Below are 21,788 nucleotides of genomic sequence, written 5' to 3'. Positions count from 1 at the left end.
CACCCACAGAAACTATCCAGCTCTGTGAGTCTTTTTGTATTTGGTGCTGCACATAAAGTCGTGATTTTCAAATGGATTTTAGAAACAAGAAATCTGAAAATAATACAGAAGAATAAACCAAACAGGACAGGTTAAAATTAAAAACCAAGGTTTAAATGAAATAGAAGCTGCTACTTGGGATTTGACTCCAAGTGATTCAGAATATTACACAGACAAAATCAGAAGGTATAAGACTCAGATATAAGCCAGTAAAGCATTGCTACAAGAGCTTCTATCTTGGAAAACAAAGTAAACTTGAAAGCTCTCAAGAAAGGGAATGTGATTGAGGCTAATGCTCCTGATGGTGCTCAGTGATGCAATGAGCTTGTTCACAGTGCTGTCATTGACAGAAGCGATCAAATCATTTTCTCGACTAATGGGTACTTCCCCTCCCTAAGGAGAAAATGGGAGCATGGCTAATGCATGTGCAGTTTCTATTGCCAGGGACGCGACTTTGATCTGTTAAATTTATTCAAACAGGACAACTGTCTGGTGATAATCATGAAATGGCCTTAGAATGAATATCCATCAATGTAAAACCTAATCAAAGTGATGAAAATGTTCTATTCATTGAAACAGGCCTGTACAAAAGAGTTGGCATAATAATTTAATTGTATCTGATCTGTATGCGAAGAAGATTTGTAGTGTCTTTATTCGTTAGATAAGTGCCATGTGTGCATGTTCCCGTTAAAATTTTTAATGGACAACAGTCTTTACTTCTTTCTCTTTGCTACATATTCGTATCAAATTTTAAATCGACTGATTAATTTCAGAAAGGAAAAAGAAAGGAAATTCATTCAATCCCAAATTTACTGAAGTCTAAGCATGCAGTGTTTTTATATCACAAGTGGATCACATTTAGAGCTGGAGTATGTTGGGGCTCAGTACTGGTGAGGCACTTGAGGATCCCTGAATGGCCGCTTTGCTGTTCACCCTGGAACAGAAGGGGTAATTATACTTTGTACGTCTCTGGAGAATTTATCTGAGTCACAGACGGCTGCTGAAGTAGTTTTACTGAAGCTGTAGCATGGAGAATCGTCAAAGGACAGAATGCATCGTTTGCTGTTATTTTTGAAAGAGAAAACATGAGAATTTTATATCTGAAATGTTTGTTGCAGAAACTAATCTGGCTTTAATAATGTGAGGTCATAGTTCATTGAGATGTTCATGTTTTATGAAGAAAAAATGGGAAGAAAGGTCAGTTGATCAGCCAGTAATAATACAGTTAGCAGTACCTTTACACATTCCACATGAGTGCCTCTGATAAAAAGTCTGATAAAAAGAATAAAAAATGATATTTTAATGGTATTTGCAGACTGGAGAGTGACTGCTGAAGGTTGCTGGTTGTCACTAGATGAAAATGTTGGACCAAAAAGCTGCTTGTGGTTGCTTTGGTCTATTCTATTCTTATTACTGTGTGTAACAAGTGTAACAAGCTGCATTACACTTTTCACGCATATTCATAAATTACTTCATTTCATGCACTATAGCCTGTCTATCTTGCATAGAAAGCTATGGCCAATACAGAGTCACCAGTTGACCTAACATAACACATAACACGAGGATAACGTGCAAACGTCACACATAAACACCCCCTGACAACCAGGAGATTTGGATTTAACCTCTTAAGCCCCAAGGGGGGTTCTGAGTTTCCTGCTCGAAAATGTGATGCCCAAATTTAATTGATTATTTCTCTGCAATTACAAACTCTGTACTTACAATCTTTAAATTCAAATTCAAATTTTATTTGTCACACACACACAACCATACACAGTATGGGGGTGAAATGCTTGTAGCTGTACAATGCCCGACCATTAAATGACAGAAGAAAAGTTTTACAATATTTACAATTTACAGTTTACTACAAAATTTACAAATTAACTTAGGAATTTACAGTAAAGAATGTGCAAATGGCAGAAGAGATTATAAAGATTATAAAGATTATAAAGATTAGAAATTATAGGAATAGGAATATAGGATTATAGGAAATGTGTGGTGGTGCGTGTGGTGATGTGTGTGAGAGTCCAGTCTTATAGTGACATGTGTGGGAGAGTCCAGTCCTACACCTGGTTCAGGGCCCGAATAGCCTGGGGGAAGAAGCTCCTCCTCATTCTCTCTGTTTTGGCCTTAAGGGAGCGGAAGCGCTTCCCAGACCTCAACAGTGAGAAGAGTCCATTGTTGGGATGGGAGAGGTCCATCATAATCTTCCTAGCTTTGGACTTGCACCGCTTGGTGTAGATGGACAGCAGGTCAGGGAGCTCTGATTGAATGATGCGTTCGGCTGAGCGCACCACTCTTTGCAGATCTCGTCTGTCCTGCTTGGTGCTGTTCCCAAACCAGGTGCAGATGGTTGCCATCAGGACGCTCTCGATGGTGCAGGAGTAGAAGTTCTTGAGCACCTTCGGTGGCAGATGGAAGTCTCTAAGTCTTCTGAGGAAGAAGAGACGCTGACGGGCTTTCTTAACCAGGGAGTTGATGTGGCAGGACCATGACAGGTCCTGAGTGATGTGGACACCCAGGTATCGGAAACATCTTGGTATCAAAATAAAGATAACACTTGGGAAATTTCATCAGAGGTGTAAATATTGAAGCAGATATTACTGTGTCAACATTACTGAGACTGGAATTAAGTAGATTTTATCGTCCCCTAATCTTTTTTTTTTTGTTTAATTTTTAGCATATAACCCTTTTAAAAATATGCCTCAGATCACATTTGGTTCCAGAAATTCAGTAACCAACATATAAACATAATCTGTGCAAAGATTTATGTTTCTAAAGTGAAACAGTGAAAAGTTACAGCCCTGTCAATACATGAATATCCAGACATTGTACAAAAATGTCCAATTTTGGCACACAATTGGACACCATGCCAGTTGATTTTTTTAGGTATTAAAGAGCAGAAATTAATAAATTTTATTAACAGACCTAAAAATGCTTTCTTTTTAACCACACATTTACATGGTAATGGCCCTTTTCTGCAGCGCGCATAAAGCGTTTGATTGGCCTCTGGCCCTTTAAACTCCGAAGGGCTGTAACTTTGGTTTCTTTTGGTCAATTTGCGTGATTGACACCTCTTTTTAATCGTTTGAGCCAATAGATTCACTGTAACAATGCCACGTTCATGTCACTTCAACCAATCAGGCATTGTAATGCCAAAATCCACGTGGGCCCAAATTTACTGCATGTGGCGTCTGTTCAGTCACGTGTCTGTAGGTGGGTCTAAAATGGAGGTTGTTGACGGAAAATGGCTCTGATGCAGCTAGGTAGGCATGGTAACTACTGGTAATCACGTGGCTACTGGCTACCGGCGAAAATAACGGAGGAAATCGGGATAAGCCAATTTCTGTCTTACCGCATTTGTGCCGCTGTGTGTTTTTGTGGTCTTCTTTTGCAGCTCATTTAGTGAATTGTGGTCTGATCGTGGTGAAACTTGGTGTGTGGAGTCAGTGATAGCCCTGGAAGATAACCAGCCTATCTTTAACTGGTTACATGAAGTCTGAAGAATTTCTGGTTCGGTTTTGTTTGTTTAGCGGACTTCTGCGCATTTACATAACTGCTCGTTTAATCACGGCTTGTTTTCGGTGTGTTTGGTGGTTGTAGAAATGGTTTATATGACATTTTAGCTGAGATTCTGAGGTTTCTGTGGATACCACACATATCTGGACTTATATTTCTCAACCCGTGTTATAACCGATTAAACGTGATCTCCTTTTTGCCCCTGGTACCGGGGGCGTGGGGCTTAGGAACCTTCTTGCTGTGATGCCACAGCTGTATTCACACCAGCTGGCCGCCTTAATTTGAAATTTACCTGAATGTGTTACTATCAAGCTTTTTACATAGTAACAACACACTTATACAGAAGCTACAAGTTATAACAACTTCAGTACTAAGGTGTATCATTTCTTGTGAAACACAGAAAGAGCATAAATTTTAGAACAAACTATTTCAATATTGCTTATAGCATCTGTATAGCTGCATCAGTCTCAGCTTGTCCACACTGGTTACATTTATATTTCTGTTTTTCTGCCACATGACATCCCCATAATCCTGCCAACAAAACTCTGATGGGCTCAGCTGCTTTTCCAGCTGCAGAATCAGCCCACACTGAGCCCATTGGAATTTTTCTATTTTTTTAAATCGATGAAATCATTTTAGATGTGGATGACAATTCAGAGATCTGACACCACCGCATTAATTTGTGACCCTTTTCTATGAAGCTTTTTCCCCTTCATTCAGGGCCTGATTGGAATTCATGAGATTTGATTTCCAGCTACTAGACACCTGAAATGTTCAAATCATCTGACCAAGCTGTGCTTTGTTCTGCAGCAGTACCCAAGAGCTGCTCAGACACAGAAGAAAAAGAAGCCTGAAGCTCAACTCTCACCTCCAAAATATTGTAGTATGCATTTCAGTATTAATATTGCATGTGTTTTGGTTTTTAGTTTGGAGAAAATCTGTATATTGGCTAATAGTCATGTTGAGAACCTTCATACAGTAGCAGCTAATTTTCTTCAGCACATTCATTGTTCTGAAGGATTGAGGCCTTTCCTTGACCTACCAAACAGCATTTCTTCTCAAAATCCCTCGGCAGAGTCTTTTAATTAGAGGTCATGACAGCTAAAATTATTTACTCTAATAGACTGCATATTTTTATATTTTTAATTCTGCTTATTTTCCAGTCACAGCAGTATCCAAGCGCCTCATATTTTGGATTACCTCTTCGTAGAGCAGATTGTTGATAAATATATAAATACCCTTTTTTTTTAAACAAGCCTCTACCAGAATTATAAAGTCTAACATCTAATAAAAAACTTTTTTAACATGGACTTTGATGTGCTTTAGTAGATCTAAGAGCAAGCAGAGCCTATCCTGTGGAGTGATGAGAAAGTGAGGAACACCAGATTAAATGGGCTCAGGGTTCAGCCTGAGGGTACTGTGGTGCTCATTGGTCACTGTCATCCACTAAGTCTTCTTTCTCTTTACTGCCTTTTGTTTAGTGCATTTGGCCCCAGGGATCTGTCTGGCAGACAGAATGATTCTGAAATGCTGTGATGAATGTGATGCCACATGATCTTCAGTAAAGCTGTTTTTTTTTTTAAATTTCCTTTGATTAGGAGACATTCATGGGAATTTAAAGGCTCCATTCAGACAAGGATACAACGCAACTTCCCAGGATTGAAATAAGATCTATTCGTGTTCTATGTGTATCTTATCAAAAGAGAAAAAATGCTGGACAGGAAAAGTGGTTGGATGACAGAGATGTTAGTCCACTTGTTACCTAGCTGGAAGTTGTGGAAAGGCAGCTGTAAAAAGGCAGATCTCTACTACACAGCTGTAAAGAGAGCATAAATTTGACCTGTATTACTTGCAGCAAAACTAGTTTTTGATTGTGAACATATAGAAAAATGCCAGAAACTTCATTTCAAAATGTTACATATACAAAAAGCAAGTGGGAAAGATCCCTCCCCATGCAAAATTTGGAACCTAAAACTTTGACAGGACAATGCGTGCATCACTATGGAGGCCTTGCATAATCCACGTGTTCAAACATCTTGAAGATGGGGGAAGCTGGTGAGTTGTCAAATCTCTTTGGAGCAGATCAAAGAGTGTTTTTAGGAGAACAATCTCATAGCATCTGTAAGGCATAATAGGGGAATGTAATGTTTTGGTCTTGGATTGCTGCCTCAGGGAAAGGGAAGTTTGCAGTCACCGATCCAACAATGAATTCTTCTTCAGCAAATGAGCGAATGGAGAAAATGTGAGGCCATCTGTCTAAAGTTGAACTGGAAAATGATCCCACAAATGAAAGCTGTGGGAAGGCCTTCTCAAGTGCTTGATTTCTGAAATGTTGTGAGAGGGTTTAACACCGGCAGCACATCCAAGAAAGCCTTCTTGCATTCTTTTATATATGAGGCCTAGGATCTACATACTTTTACGCCTTACATCTGTTGATAATTTGCTGAATAAATTACTGGGAAGGTTATTTTTTTCTTAGTGGTGCTGCCTAACATATTATAAAGAGCAACTACATCTGTCAGTTCACTAGATTTGTTATTTGGAGCACTTTAAAATCTAAAGAAAAGTTTTGGTCTTGGTTAAATTATTCCAAAAACAAAAAATCTAAATGTTAAAATGTTAAAATGCCAACTTACACCTTTCCTGCCCTGACTGAATGTTATAAATAAAAAGCACATGCAACGCACTGTATCAGACATCAGACAGCCTGGCTAATGTCCAATCCAACAGTACAGAAGTTCAGGGCTCTAGTGCATGTGTGAAAAAAGGCTACTGAGACATTTCTGCTGAGTATTATGTAAGTACACATTGTAACAGCTTTAAAGTATATAAATTGTAGTGACATTTGGAGCTGCTAAGGTTTTTTGGCTGGAGTATGATGTTTAAATACATCTTTGCTTTCTTCTACATGATGCACAACTGTGGGAGGGAAGCTATGTGGAGTGACTTTCCTGAGCTTCTAGCTTAGCTTAGCTCCCACATGAGGCCATTTAATAATCAGAAGGCTGGTGGTTTGAGCCTTGCCCGCTTCAGTCCCCAGTACTGCCCAGTTTTGGGCAAGATACTGAAACCAAGTTGCTTTCTGATGCGTTCACTGGAGTATGAAGTATGAAATGTTAGCTAGAAAGCACTTAGAGTAGGTGTAGCAAAATGTACTTGTGTGAATGAGGCAAGTTCAGTAGAGTAGCGAACAAACCAGTCCATTTACCACTGGTGTGTCACATGGTTTATAGCAGGGGTGTCAAACTCCAGGCCTCGAGGGCCGGTGTCCTGAAGGTTTCAGATCTCGCCCTGGGTCAACACACCTGAATCACATCATGAGTTCATTATCAGGCCTCTGGATAACTTCAAGACATGTTGAGGAGGTCATTTAGCCATTTAAATCAGCTGTGTTGGATCAAGGACACACATAAAACCTGCAAGACACCGGCCCTCGAGGCCTGGAGTTCGACACCTGTGGTTTATAGCAATAGTGAGATGGTCTTGAATTCAAATGTACAGACTAAGTGCCATTTTTCAACATGTGCATTTATTTTAGTGAAGATATATAATTCAACCAATCGTTGGTGGCTAAAACTAACCAGCAAGTGAAAGCAAAATATATGCACATGTTTATTATGTAAATTTTTTACACTTGTAGTTTCAGTAGTTTTAGTTCTAGTGGAGGAGGAAGTTGCTATCTTTCCTTGATTTTTCCTAGAGACAAATAGCCCAAGCTGATATTAGCAGATTCAGCAACAGCATAAATATATGTAAAATCACATAAAACTTTCCAGCATTCAAAAACAAAGTGCAAAAAGTCCCAATAAACTAGTCTCCTGGCTGACAAAGTGGCTTAATCCAGGTCACAAATGTGAACTGTGTTACTCTTTAAAAGAGTATTATCTCTCAGATTCCAGTATTGCTACAACAGGTGCATAAAGGTACCAGTGCCATAGGACACCCTGTGTCTATCTGTATGATGCCAACATCATCTGACAGAGCTGCAGTCATTGATGCCCTCGGATGTGAACTGGATATTGGTGAAAAAATAAATCTAAATAGATAGATTTTTATAAGAAATGAACAGAACTTGATTTGAATCTAATTGTCATGCATGCATGTGTTTTCATAAATCCTCATTTAATGAACAATTGGGTCAAGCTAACACTGTGAATTTAACAATTTTTAGAGGAGTTGAGGGAAAATAAAAATGAAAAAGTCTGTGGTAATGAGTTAATAACTAAAAAAAGAATGAGGCTGAAGACTTTCCCCCCAAGAATATGCCTGTTTATCTCTTATAGCCTTATGTACTCTTACGTATTCACAACCTGTCCAGAGTATTTCCCTGACTTCGCCCATTACATACTGGGACAGCCTCCAGCCCTACAGCACCGTGAAAAAAGGATTAGAGGAAATAAATGTGCTCTCCCGCACGCGCCTGTATGAGGATGTGAGTAGGGTCTGAAAGATCAGAGAGTGACATCAAATTCATTGAGTTGCTTTTCTGTCAGGCTCTAAACAGTCTTCTCTCAGCATCCCACTGTGTTATTAGAAGCAGTCAGAAAGACAGAGAGGAAGGAAATAGGAAAGCACTATAACTCAAATTGCCACCCAGAGAATGCATCTCAAAACGAACGTGATCAGATAGAGGGAGGACATTACCATTTCTATTACAGCTATTTTGCCTCCAGCAAAGCAGTCCATCGTCCGTCTCTGTGGAAATAATCTTTTTTTTTTTTTTTACCATTAAAAAGGATGCTTTGTCAAAGCTTTGTAAAAAAAAATGAAATACATTTCTAATTCATAGAAAATGTGTGATTTTCAAGAAGTTGTTTGCATGGATGTTTTTGTCTCTGCGGCAAAGAATGAGTCAGAGATGCAGCGGTGGAACCAACAGTGAATGGGAGGTCCACCTCGGTCTTATGCTCCATTAGCAGTCAGTGTGTAATAGCACGGGTGGACATGTGTTCAGTACAGATAACAGAGACGTGGCTGAGACTGTGACAGAGAGAGACAGCCCTAACAGACTGGCCCTGATGTTCCAGCACCAGCGACATGTCTGCCTCAGTCTCACCCACTCTCTCCCTCTCCCTTTGAGAGCATTTTGAAATACCTGTAGGTACAACAGAGCCAAAGAGAAAGATGGAGAAAGAGCAAGGAGAACTCTCTGGCCTGAAAATTATCTGGCTATATTGCAATTATTAAGGCAGACTCTGATTAATTGATTTGCAGATCTTTACCTCATTCAACTCAGAGCAGCTTCTGGGACTACCGGAATATGCAGACTGCACTGGAGCCTTTGCTGCTCCTTTATTCATACTGAGTCATATTCACATTACATATCTGTTGTGCCATTGCTTTTGACAACACGCCCACATGGACACACTTAAACAAATTTGGGGTTGAAATATTTATAGTGTGGATATTAAATCAGGAAAATCATAAAATTGAAAAAACAGGTTCATTGGAGGGGCAAATACATAGATAATTTGCAATTCAGATTTATTTTTATTGCTGAATAAACTGTATTCATAAGATGTTCCCACATCCACTCAGTTCATTCTGAAAAGAAAATGTGGCCTACACTGTAGACAGTGCAAAAAAAGAAAAAAGAGCTAATCTAGGTGGATACAAAAGGTGTCACACCAGGTTTTAAGCAACAAAGACCACATATTTTTTCAGAATTTAATTGGAATCTATTATTCTAACAAAAAAGCGAATAATCAGTAAGGATAGAGTAAAATAGGAGGCCAACTTCCTTGCAAACAAGAAAAATCTGTGGTTACCTGGTAACTGTACTGAATTTTTATGTATTTGACAGTTGACTGCAGGTAGCTGTGGTTGCCCAGAGGTCAAGCATGCAACACTAGGTGGACACATTTCAATCAGAAGGCCATTGCGCAGGTCGCCTGGTGGGTTGCAACCTGTTTCCAAAGAAATGAGGACTTGGACTGTCTGCAATCACTGCCAGATTTGCAAAGGTTGTTAAATAATTGCAGCGATATAAACACAGACAGCTTGCTAACACAGTGCAGTCAATGTCAGCCTGCACTGATGAGTGCAACTTTTTTGTGAAGAGTCTCTTTAAAGTACAGGACTCAACTTATCTGGTTAAGTTGGTTCACCAGGGCTGGTGAGCGCAGGTGTCTTTTTGCTGTTAAATTGTTGTCCTGCAGCAACTGCGTCACTATTTGTGGAGAAGTTTGTTTCAAATATGTGAAGTTTTGGGTGGATTCTAATACTAAGTACTTCATGTAAAATTCTGTTATATGTGAATTTGCGTGCATACAGACAGCAACGGGTTTGTGATTGTGATTTACATGCAACTAGAACCCGTTCAATTGCAACTAAGAGCAAACTGAGTGTCTGACTGTCGTTCTATCTGATGACGAGTACATCAGCTGACTGCTAGTAGTTGTAGACTTGATCTCTAGCCTTGAAGTAACTATTTCAAAGGCAACAACACTGCAAGCTTGTTGCACAAAATCAAAATAATTTTGGTCATGCCACGGTCACCAACTGCTGTTTTTCCTTGTGTGACTGTAAAATGCTTGCTGTTAATCCTGCTGAGAATCAGCAACATGATGTGTGCCACTTCACAGTTCTCATCTTTTTGTTTGCCATATGGTTGTGTATCAGTGGCTCTTAACATGTGAAGCTCTAGCCCATGAGCAACCACGCTGATAGTTGCCAAGACAATGTAAAGAGCCAAAAGCAGCATCGGGTGTGGGAAGAAAAACTAATGAGGCACAGATATTTTTTTCAGGAAATGATGGACCAAACTAGGAGGAAGAAGTGAGGAAGATTTTGATTTTTAAAAAGTTATTTTTTTCCAAAGAAAATGAAATAGTAAACAAACATCGTTAATAGTGTTTTGTGCATTTACTGAACATGTGTTATTTTTTTTACAAGGCCTGCAACTGACATTGGTCTGTTGGTGAGTTAGAGAGTGGTCAGCATCAGACTATTTTATTTTTTCTCCCATAAATAGTGTTTAAATACATCTGACCTGATTTCCTGATAACCTTATTACTTTTTAAGTGTAATGCCGTTAAGGAGAAGACATAATTCCTCAAAATTTCATTAAGGAGATCAGGGTTCAACCATTTTCTCACTTAGCTTTGTTGTATTTCACATTAAACGTTCATTTTCTTTTAAGTGTATTTGTCTCTTGCTGCTTGGCTGGGTTTAGACACCAAATCTACCTGATTAAGTTTAGGAAAAGATCACTGACTGATCTAAAGGAGACCGTCATCATGGCCGCCTTTTTGCTCTTTTTATATGGTTGCAGGATGCTCAGTAATGCCCTGTTTGATATGTGATTGAATACAGAAAAAGTGGTGAAAGCAGGAAAGCAAGAACATAAATGGCAAAGAGATACTGACAAATGTCACAAACAGCAGTGATCTGGAGATACAATCAGTTTCTCGTCAAAAATACCAGAGGTTATGGTTTAATTGTATGAGCAAACTCATTCTTGGGGGACAGTGTTCGCTATATATAATCTATTACTGAAATTAAACTTCATTATATTAAAGCACAAAACAATTGGCTCACAAGGTATAACTAGATATGCACCTACCATTGCAATAATAATGGGTGTTTAGTCACTGATTGCCTGTGGCGATTTTCTCACTGAACCTGACAAGAAGATTACCCTGTAAAATTGTTCTCATTAATGGCAAATTATCCATTTAAAGCCCCGTGGCACAAAGTTTTTGCCCTCTCAGTCATAATTCTATTTTCTGCAAAAATAACCAGCTGAACCGTTTTTCACTTTTCAGGAAGGGTGCATGCTTCATAAAGAAGGTGATTTTTCTGTCCATATTTATTGTGGCTGTATGTCAGAAGGAGATCAAAACAACTGGTGAACACTTTTTCCAGGAACCTTGGCAGGCAGTTGGCTTTTTGTGAGACACTTTGAGATCTCAGATACCATCCATAAATGCACTGCTCTCTGCTGCTCCCTGAAAAATTCTATGTTGATACCATCCATAAAATCCACTGTACAAAAAAATCCAGACTTTAAAGTTTCTAGTTTTGAGGTTATATAGGAACAAAGGAATTCTTGGGAAAATGCACATTTGTTATTTTACAAACATGTGACAACCATTGGCATTTTAAACTTTCAAAGCCTTCTCCTAGGCTGATCTAAAAGAATACTCTTTTGTTGCTCTTTGCACATGTAAGACATATATTCAACTATTTATTTATCTTAGAAACCACTGTTCTATAAATGACTTTTCTATCTGCTTTATCAGGATGTCTTAAAAACTCCCTGAAAAACCTTCAGTTGACCCAAAATACTGCAGGAACAGTACTGACAGGGACTAGAAAGAGCATAGTTCTCCTATGTTGGCTTCTCTTCATTGGCTCCCTGTTGAATCCACAATCAAATGTAAAAATCCTACTCATCTCTTATAAAGTCTTAAATAATCAGTCCCCTTCTTATCTTAAATTCCTCATAGTACCGTATCATCCCAATAGATCACTTCATTCTCATATTAGGTTTACTTGTGGCTCCTTAGTTAGAGTATTTAAAAGTAGAATGGGAGACAGAGTCTTCAGCTTCTAAGTCGCTGTTCTGTGGAACCTGCTCCTGGTTTGGATTTGGGAGACATTTTGGTTAAGATTAGGCTTAAAACTTTCATTTTTGATAAAGTGTATAGTTAAGGCTGGAACAGGCAACACTAAATCCTCCCTTAGTTATCCTGCAATAGGTCTAGGCTGCTGGGGGCTTCCCATGATGCACTGAGCGTTTCCTTTTTATACAGGAAACGCTCAGTGTATAAACAGTATGTGTCTATACAACACCCTACGTTTAATCATTAGTTCATTAATCATTAGTTATTATTAATGTCTAAGGTCCTTACCTTGCAATCTAAAGCGCCTTCAGGTGACTACAGTTGTGATTTGGAAATATAAAAATAATATTCAACTAAATTGAATTAATCTGCTTTTGTTTTTCAACAGCCTGATATTTTTTTTGGAAACTGATAAGCTATTCTCATACTGTGAGGGCAATAAACTCACCTTTAAATTCCATTTGTGATGTACATGAGTAAAAGCTACATTAGTTTTACAGTTTACCTGGGTTTCTGTTTACCCATCCCTTTCGTTTGCCTTTTGTTCTTCACTGCAAACACAAGCAGTGAGCCAAGAAAGGTTTTCACAGAGATGGAACACCTAGGTGCCAAATGAAGACTCATGAGACTGTTTCATATAGATGTTTTGTTTTTTTTTTCAGATTTATTTATTAACAATTTTGGACCTACCAAATAAACCAGGAGATTAATTAGTTCTGTAAAGAATCACTGCGTTGGAGTTCATACAAAGAGACAAACAGAATGAGATGAGGCAACCGCTTAATCACTCCAATGATTTTCTTTAAATGCTCTTATTTAGTCATTCAAGGCAGGAACATACGCAAGTCTTCTGACTGAGCTTGTGCAGAACGTCTCTTCTGCAGAGCAACACCGAGATGCTGCATGGAAACTGACCAAGACACCTGCAGGTGGATTTTTAATTTTTAATTTTTTTGCTATGAGAGCTGTGACTGCTTCTCAGTGACCAGCAGATGTTATTCAGAGCTGTCTAGGCCCCGATCATTCAGTACAGTCTATGTATGGATTCAGTATATTCATTTGAAAAATGTAAAATAAGTGGTGATAAGACATGTAGATTGGTGAATTTCTTTGATATGTGGGTTATAATTGGCAATAAAGTTTTGTATGTTTACCAAAGCATGCTTTTTGTATCTTGTTTTTGTCACCATTAAGGATCTATCCAGACAATCAAATTACTTTTACCACTAATTAACACTTTTAAATATCATCAATTTAGCTTTCTTAATAGGTTTAAGTACCCCAGGCTTTTGAGGTGGCTGTAATTAAACATAATTGCACTGTAGCTAATTATAGACCAATTTCCAAACTGCCTTTTACGTTTTAAAAAAACATAACAATTGTAGTAAATCAGTTAAGTTATCATCTGATGACAAGTTGTTTATTTGAAGAAATGTAGTCAGGATTTAGTGGTCATGATATCATATTATTTACATATTTTCCTTAGGGATTAAAAAAGTATTCTGATTCTGATGATCTTATGGCTTCTGGTAATGGATTTGTTTCTTTGTTTAGTTCTGTTCAGACACCAGTGAAACACTGAGTACCACTCATTACAACATTTTACCTCAAAGACTAGAATACACAAATAGCCTCACATTTGATGCTGGAATACTTTGATATACAGAGAAGTATATGTTTGACTGCAAGGCGCTCAGGTCCAGTGGCTGCAAAACCAGTCCAAATCATCACCATCACCTTCCTTGACAATTGGTATGATGTGTTGAGCTGATATGCTGGGTTTAGCTTTTACTAAATGTGGTGCTGTGCATTATGGCCAAACATCTTCACTTTAATATTGTCTGCCCAGAGGACATTGTTCCACAAGTCTCTGGGTTTGTTCAGATGCAACTTTGCAAAGCTAGCAGTGTGCTGCTTTCTTTTTAGAGAGAAGAGGGTTTCTCCTGCCAACCCTTCCAAATAAGCCATACTTGTTCAGTCTCTTTGTAATTGTACTGTCAAGAACTTTAGCATTTAACATGCTGAGGCCTGTACACTCTAAGAAATGATACATTGATGTTGCTAGCATTATGTAAACGTTTTATGTTAAAATTAATGTCACCAATTGATTTTTAACTCTAAACACAAGGATATTGTTTTGATTTTAATTAATAACACAATATTTCAATACAACAAAATGCAGTACATTAAATCCAACGTAAAAAGTTAATTTAAAATGAACAGCACTTTAATTTGAAGAGGATTGTCCTAACAGGCTCTCCGTACTTCTCAGTTTGCACATGTGCAGTGTGGAAGTTTGAACAACCGCCATTTTCAACCGAAACTTGCATCATGCTCAGAAGCCTGGATAAAATCCATTGCCATTTGAGGATTATTTGGTAAGTACAACCATTTAAGGATGACAAATTTGGTTAATGTGTACTAAATGATAAACATCCGACATTTTCGGGAGTACTTCTGTATGTTTTATTTTAAAACAAATGATGTCTGGTAATTTTTTTTTAGCATTCTAGCTTGTATGCCTCTCACAGGTGTTAGTAGTCAGGCATTTAAAAAAATCGGTGTAATTTCCCAAAATGTTTTACGATTCATGTTAAGCTGCAACTTGCCTACTAAGAACTGCAGCTTTAAAATTACTCCCAACATCTACCGCGCATGCTCCCTGGTGTCAGTAATGACCACCAGGAGCGCCAGCGATCCTATCCGTTTGAAGAATGAAATATATGTATAGTGTATTTTAGAAACATGCATCAATTAAGTTGCTACATTGTTTGAAGGAATTCTACCCCGTATTGATATCTGGTTTAGTGTTAATATCAGTGATTAAAGTGTAAGACATGCATTTATCTTGTGTCATTAAAATGCAGCATTATGTGTAATACAGCTATATGTAATGCATTTAACTCCTTGTATCAGTTCCATTGATTATCAAAGTGACAATTTGTGTGTTCCCCCCTTCATTTTAAGTTGGTCAGCTAGTTCTGTCTGTCAGTAGATGCAACAAAAGTGGCTCAGATGTGATTGTGGTTACTGTTATCTTTTATTGTAACTCTTGTTATCGTAATAAATACCAGAAAATATTGTGATAGGATTTTGAATCCATATTGCTGAGTTCTAATCTTCTATTTCTTTTTAACATTTTTAGGGGTACAATTAATAATTATATTGCTGAACAGTCTAGAATTGATTAAAGCAAAAGTGAAAGCTTTCATGTATTGTCAAAATTGAAAAGCTTCTAGTTTTGTGTTCATATATTTGTTGATCTGACTCAGAAGAGTCAGTGCCTAACCAATCATTAACCTCACTGAATGTCACTAATGTGAGTTGTCAAACATTGTTTAATTACTCATCGCTAATCACTCATCTGTTAATATTTTTGACTTTGGTTTGGGAAGAGGTGGAAAAGAACCAAAATCTTGTCTCACATTGAGTTCTTATCTCCACCAGAATATCAGCATTGATGTTCGACGGGAATGCGTTCTAAAAACTGTGTCTACTTAAATAAAAAGCCAGATGACCTGTTCAAGGAATTCTTGGTAAGTTAGAAAAGGGGAAAGATCAGTTTGTTTGTTTGTTTGTTTTAATTTGGGATAGTAAATTGAAGGTGGGCTCATTTGTTCATATGTATCTATATGCAATTAGCTTCCCCCCCCCCCTTTGTTTTCATTTTAAGGATGTGGATCTTAGTGCAAGAAGAGAAACGGAGCAGCTGACTTTAGGAGTCTGTGTTGTCAGACATGAAGGAGCAGACTCTGCAGATACACCTGAGGACATTGGTGTCATCATAGAAGGATACACTGTGCTGAAAGCTCTTAGTGATGTGGCAAAGGGGTGTGCCCTCCTGCTTGGACTAATCTACAGTCTAAATCTGAGGTACCCAAAGCACCTGAAATACATATTTGAATTTCTTCAGAAGGTGCTGATGGAGTTGGATGGGAACAACCTATCCATGAAGGTGCAAGTTCTGAAAAACAAACTGCTTGAGTGAAACAGCCTGCACTGAACTATAGAGGACACTGAACTGGTTACAAGATTCTCAAACCCATCTCCTTGCACTTTATAAACTGTTCAGTTTGAATTCCGCAAGAACTTCTGCAAGGCCTCATACTTTTTGGCATGCTTTGTTCATGTTGAACTTTTACCACCATCCAGCTACATTGAACAAGACTGCTCCTAAGTTTGGACTTCATTTTAAGTTTTGAAAAAAAAAAAAAAAAAAAAAAGGTTTTTTAAATATGGACAAAAATGCCACTAAAATCATTTCTACTTGTTGTTTATAGGACTGTATTGTGAGTTTTCCATTGTACCCGAAGCAAGTTTAAATTAAGTCATGTTAATGTTAAAAATGTTGGAATCACAACACTTTCCGGTTTTAATAACTTGATTTTAACATTCTGTATTATGTCTTCCTGAACTTAATATGCACTTGCATATATGTGAAGATATTTTTGTTTAGGAAAAAGGCATTGACCTAGAATTTTGAACAGCTCAAAGTTTGCTTCAGCACATTTTACACAAAGTGTTATTAAAGTTGGGTTAACTGAATAAAATTGTGTTTGATTTATTCAATTTACTTTAAATAGAGTAAGTAATTTAAATCCTATAGTTTCAGTAGAGCTCGTTTAGGGTTAGTCAATTTATCAGATGTACTTAAAATTTGTTGTTCAAATTAAATGTGTCATACATTTTAGATTTCACTAACCCAGTTGTGTGGAACCGGCTGACATAACTGGGTGGAGTAAATGCAACATCTTATTTTATAGAGTAAGTAGGGCTTGTTTTGGTTGAGTAGATTTTATTTAGTGTTGTCAATTTAAGTCAACATGTTAGTTAGATCAACACTATGATATTTAGTTAATACAACACCATTCTTGTGATTTGCATTTAATTAGCCAAAGCTTGACAGATGTACTTAAAATTTGTTGTTCAAATTAAGTGTATCATACATTTTATATTTCACTAACCCAGTTATGTGGAACCGGTTGACATAACTGGGTGGAGTAAATGCAACATTTTATTTCTTAGAGTGTAGAACCTCCGATGCTTTTATAGAGATGATACACTTGCTGATAACTAGAAAATCAAGCAATTTGGAGCTCTAAAGACTCAATGAGTCTTGAGAGTCTTAAGAAAATCCTTCACAAACATCAAAACTGCCATTTTTGAAAATGGTGGCAAAAAATCAACCTTGAGCTATAGACCAAAGAACAAATCTGCTATTACCTTGGTATCTTCCACTGCTATGTTGTGTTTGTGTTGCATACATACAAATGATGTCATGTGGCTTTCAGTCACATGCTATAACAACCCCATGCACACTGGGGTGGTGTTCAATTGAAATGGAAGACTACCAAAAACCGATTTGATTTAAGTCAAGTTGGTCCAAGTGTTTGCAAATGGAAAAGAGGCATAAGTGTCATCTATCAGCCATCAGGCCCCTCTCCTGTAGAGCCAGCACCCAGTTTGGAATCAGGGAGCAGACCACAACCGTAAGCTTATAGTTACCACAATGTAAACTGCCAAAGTATCTAAATATAATCAAAATAAATTGAATGTAATCCATGCTGAAAATGATAATGGGCACTGAATAACTGACCATTGTTCATTTTAATGCCACTTATCAAGAAGTTTAATTGATTACCTTTTTGTAACGGTTGATGTATTGCTCCAACTAAATTGTTCCCATTGAAGTTTCTTCCTGTTATATTCAATATAAGTTACACAATGAAATGTATCAGTTTAATCAAGGGCTGCTAATCTACTTTATGTTCATCACCACTTCAAATCTAATTAGAAATTTGTGAAGAAACTAGCAATCTCAACATTGCATAATACAGGTTTGTGTTCTGTGTGTGTGTGTGTGTGTATATATATATATATATATATATATATATATATATATATATATATATATATATATATATATATATATATATATATATATATATATATATATATATATATATATATATATATATATATATATATATATATATATATATATATATAAGCAGCTGGATAGCGTAGTGGTTAGACTACACGCCTTTGGAACCCAGGATCGCAAGTTCGATTCCTGCCTGGGGCGTCTGTATCCAGTAAGGGTCCTAAGGCTAGACCCCCTATGCTAAGCGAGCCTACCGCAGACATGAGCGAGACAGATAAATATGAAGGCATGCCGGCTCGGACGTCGCCCGGATCAACAAGGTCCGCGTCAGGTGTTGAGGAACCAGGGCACCCTGACGAAAAGTGGGCTACTGGAACAAGAAGGCATCGGTGGGCAAGAGACGAAAACAGGGCGTTGTTGGAATGCTACTACGCAAGTAACCCCGGCGGAAGGGGCTACATGAATAGGATGACGGACCTATGGATTCTTCGATACCCAACATCCACAATGACGGCGAAACAACTAGTAGCTCAGTGTTCCAACATTCGAAAGAAGGGACTGCTCTCACAGCTAGAGATTGACGAGGTACAACACAAATGCTACGGCAAGGAGGAGTCAGGACGCCAGGTCAGGGGGGAGATATCATCACCCCCACCCGAGATTGGGTACATAGCCCCAAGTGCGATAGGAGAAGGATCGTTGAGTGCGAGAGGAACTGACCTGAAAAATAGGATAATGGCCAAGCTTGAAACCTGGATCCCCCGTAGCCGGTTACCAAGATTACGTGAAGTACCCTCAGAAGGTCTGCTAGATGATGTTAATGCAGCACTACGGACAATACCTACAACCACGATTACCGACACTAACAAGCTGATCTACAATACGGCAGCAGTGATCAGTGAGATGCTTGGCTACAAGTTGAACAGCCACAAGGGGCAGTACCCTCCATGGAGAAGGAGGCTAGAGGGCAAGATCAAAGTAGCACGGAGGGAGGTTAGCCAACTAACGGAGTTGCAGAAAGGTGCGACAAAGAAGGTGCATAAGAAATACAGCAAGCTGTCCATACCTGAGGCCTTGGAAACTGCCAAGTAAAGACTCACAGCCTTGGCCAGCCGCTTGAGGAGGTACACCAGAGAGATAGAAGGCAGGAGAATAAACCAGCTGTTCTCCACAGAACCAGCAAAGGTGTACTCTCAGTGGCAAGGGAACAATAATAAGAGAACAGCACCACCAAGGCTGGAGACGGAGCAATACTGGAAGAGCATATGGGAGAAGGACGCAACCCATAACGGCAATGCTCAGTGGCTAGTGGATCTGAGGGCAGACCACAGCGACCTCCCTGAACAGGGTCCAGTAACCATCACAGTGGCAGATATCCAAGAAAGGGTCTCCAGTATGAAGAGTTGGACAGCACCAGGGCCCGACATGGTTCACGCCTACTGGCTAAAGAAGCTGACTGCACTCCACGAGCGTCTGGCAGCACAAATGAACCAGCTGCTAGTTAATGAGAGACACCCGGAATGGCTAACCGAAGGTCGGACGGTCCTGATCCCCAAGGACCCCAAGAAGGGACCGGTCCCCTCCAACTACCGACCAATAACCTGCCTCAGTACTACATGGAAGCTCCTGTCAGGCATCATATCGGCTAAGATGAACAGGCACATGGGTCAATACATGAGTGGGACACAGAAAGGAATTGGCAAGAATACCAGAGGCGCAAAACACCAGCTACTGGTAGACAGAACAGTCAGCCGAGACTGCAAGACCAGACTGACCAACCTGTGCACTGCCTGGATTGATTACAAGAAGGCCTATGACTCAATGCCCCACAGCTGGATACTGGAATGCCTAGAATTGTACAAGATCAATGGGACCCTAAGAGCCGAGCCTTCATCAGGAACTCAATGGGGATGTGGCGTACAACACTAGAGGTCAACTCCAAGCCCATAGCACAAGTCACCATCAAGTGCGGGATCTACCAAGGAGATGCTCTGTCCCCACTGCTGTTCTGCATAGGCCTGAACCCCCTCAGTGAGATCATTAACAAGACTGGCTACGGATACCGACTACGGAACGGAGCAGTTGTCAGCCACCTCCTGTACATGGATGACATCAAGCTGTATGCCAAGAGTGAACGAGACATCGATTCACTGATCCACACTACCAGGCTATACAGCAATGACATTGGAATGTCGTTTGGACTGGAGAAGTGTAGTCGGATGGTAACAAAGAGAGGGAAGGTAGTCAGAACTGAGGGGATTGAACTACCAGAAGGCAACATTGCAGACATAGAGGACAGTTACAAGTACCTGGGGATCCCGCAGGCAAATGGGAACCATGAAGAGGCCGCTAGAAAGGCTGCAACCACCAAGTACCTGCAGAGGGTCAGGCAAGTCCTGAGGAGTCAGCTGAATGGTAAGAACAAGATCCGGGCCATCAACACGTACGCCCTGCCCGTGATCAGGTACCCTGCTGGGGTAATAGGCTGGCCAAAGGAGGAGATAGAAGCCACTGACATAAAGACAAGAAAGCTCCTTACCATGCATGGAGGGTTTCACCCCAAGTCCAGCACCCTGAGGCTGTACGCTAAGCGGAAGGAAGGGGGCCGGGGACTGGTGAGTGTCAGCACCACAGTCCAGGATGAGACAACGAACATCCAAGAATACATTGGGAAGATGGCCCCAACTGACCGAGTGCTCAGTGAATACCTCAGGCAGCAGAAACCCAAGAAAGAGGAGGGAGACGAGGAACCATCATGGAAGGACAGGCCCCTGCACGGTATATACCACCGGCAGATAGAGGAGGTGGCTGATATCCAGAAATCCTACCAGTGGCTGGACAAAGCTGGACTGAAAGACAGCACAGAGGCACTAATCATGGCAGCACAAGAACAAGCTCTGAGTACAAGATCCATAGAGGCTGGGGTCTATCACACCAGGCAAGACCCCAGGTGCAGGCTGTGTAAAGATGCCCCAGAGACAATCCAGCACATAACAGCAGGGTGCAAGATGCTAGCAGGCAAGGCATAGCTCGGAGAATGACCGAGCTAAGATCCTGTGGGACTTCCAGATACAGACGGACAAAATGGTGGTGGCTAACCAACCGGACATAGTGGTGGTAGACAAACAGAAGAAGACGGCCGTAGTGATCAATGTAGCGGTTCCGAATGACAGCAACATCAGGAAGAAGGAACACGAGAAGCTGGAGAAATACCAAGGGCTCAGAGAAGAGCTCGAGAGGATGTGGAGGGTGAAGGTAACGGTGGTCCCCGTGGTAATCGGAGCACTAGGTGCGGTGACTCCCAAGCTAGGCGAGTGGCTCCAGCCGATCCCGGGAATAACATCGGAGATCTCTGTCCAGAAGAGCGCAGTCCTGGGAACAGCTAAGATACTGCGCAGGACCCTCAAGCTCCCAGGCCTCTGGTAGAGGACCCGAGCTTGAAGGATAAACCGCCCGCAGGGGCGTGCTGGGTGTTTATATATATATATATATATATATATATATATATATATAGGATTTCTAGCAGACTGCATTAATACTCAGTACTTTGTTCTTAATGCAATGTAAAATCGCAAGGTTAACCTTTTTTTGCATGTTATTTCAGAATCTTGGGACATGGAAAAGCACTTAAAATGAAAGTGTTGTTCAGTCAGGTATTGTGATTCATAACAGTTTTTTTCTCCAGCTATTTTCACTTTGTGAGGCGCACAGTGACGCCCCGGCTGTTAAAGTCCTAATTTTATCTGAAATGCTGAATCAGTGAACATAACAGTATTAAATCA

The 21,788-nt window shown here is 39.7% G+C and overlaps 1 long non-coding RNA gene across 1 annotated transcript; it reads left to right on the top strand.

The window, feature by feature from the left end:
- The first annotated feature begins 14,416 nt into the window (after window positions 1–14,416).
- LOC308385755 lies at window positions 14,417–16,372 on the top strand. Its single transcript, XR_013969628.1, has 3 exons — window positions 14,417–14,500; window positions 15,570–15,658; window positions 15,796–16,372. It is a non-coding gene; the product is annotated as an uncharacterized lncRNA (long non-coding RNA).
- The last annotated feature ends 5,416 nt before the right edge of the window (window positions 16,373–21,788 follow it).

The sequence above is a fragment of the Rhamphochromis sp. 'chilingali' genome, assembly GCF_963969265.1.
Source record: "Rhamphochromis sp. 'chilingali' genome assembly, chromosome: 18".
NCBI classification, from domain to species: Eukaryota; Metazoa; Chordata; class Actinopteri; order Cichliformes; family Cichlidae; genus Rhamphochromis; species Rhamphochromis sp. 'chilingali'.
Note: the sequence above shows the minus strand (reverse complement) of the source record. Positions and strands in the feature narration are given on the sequence as shown.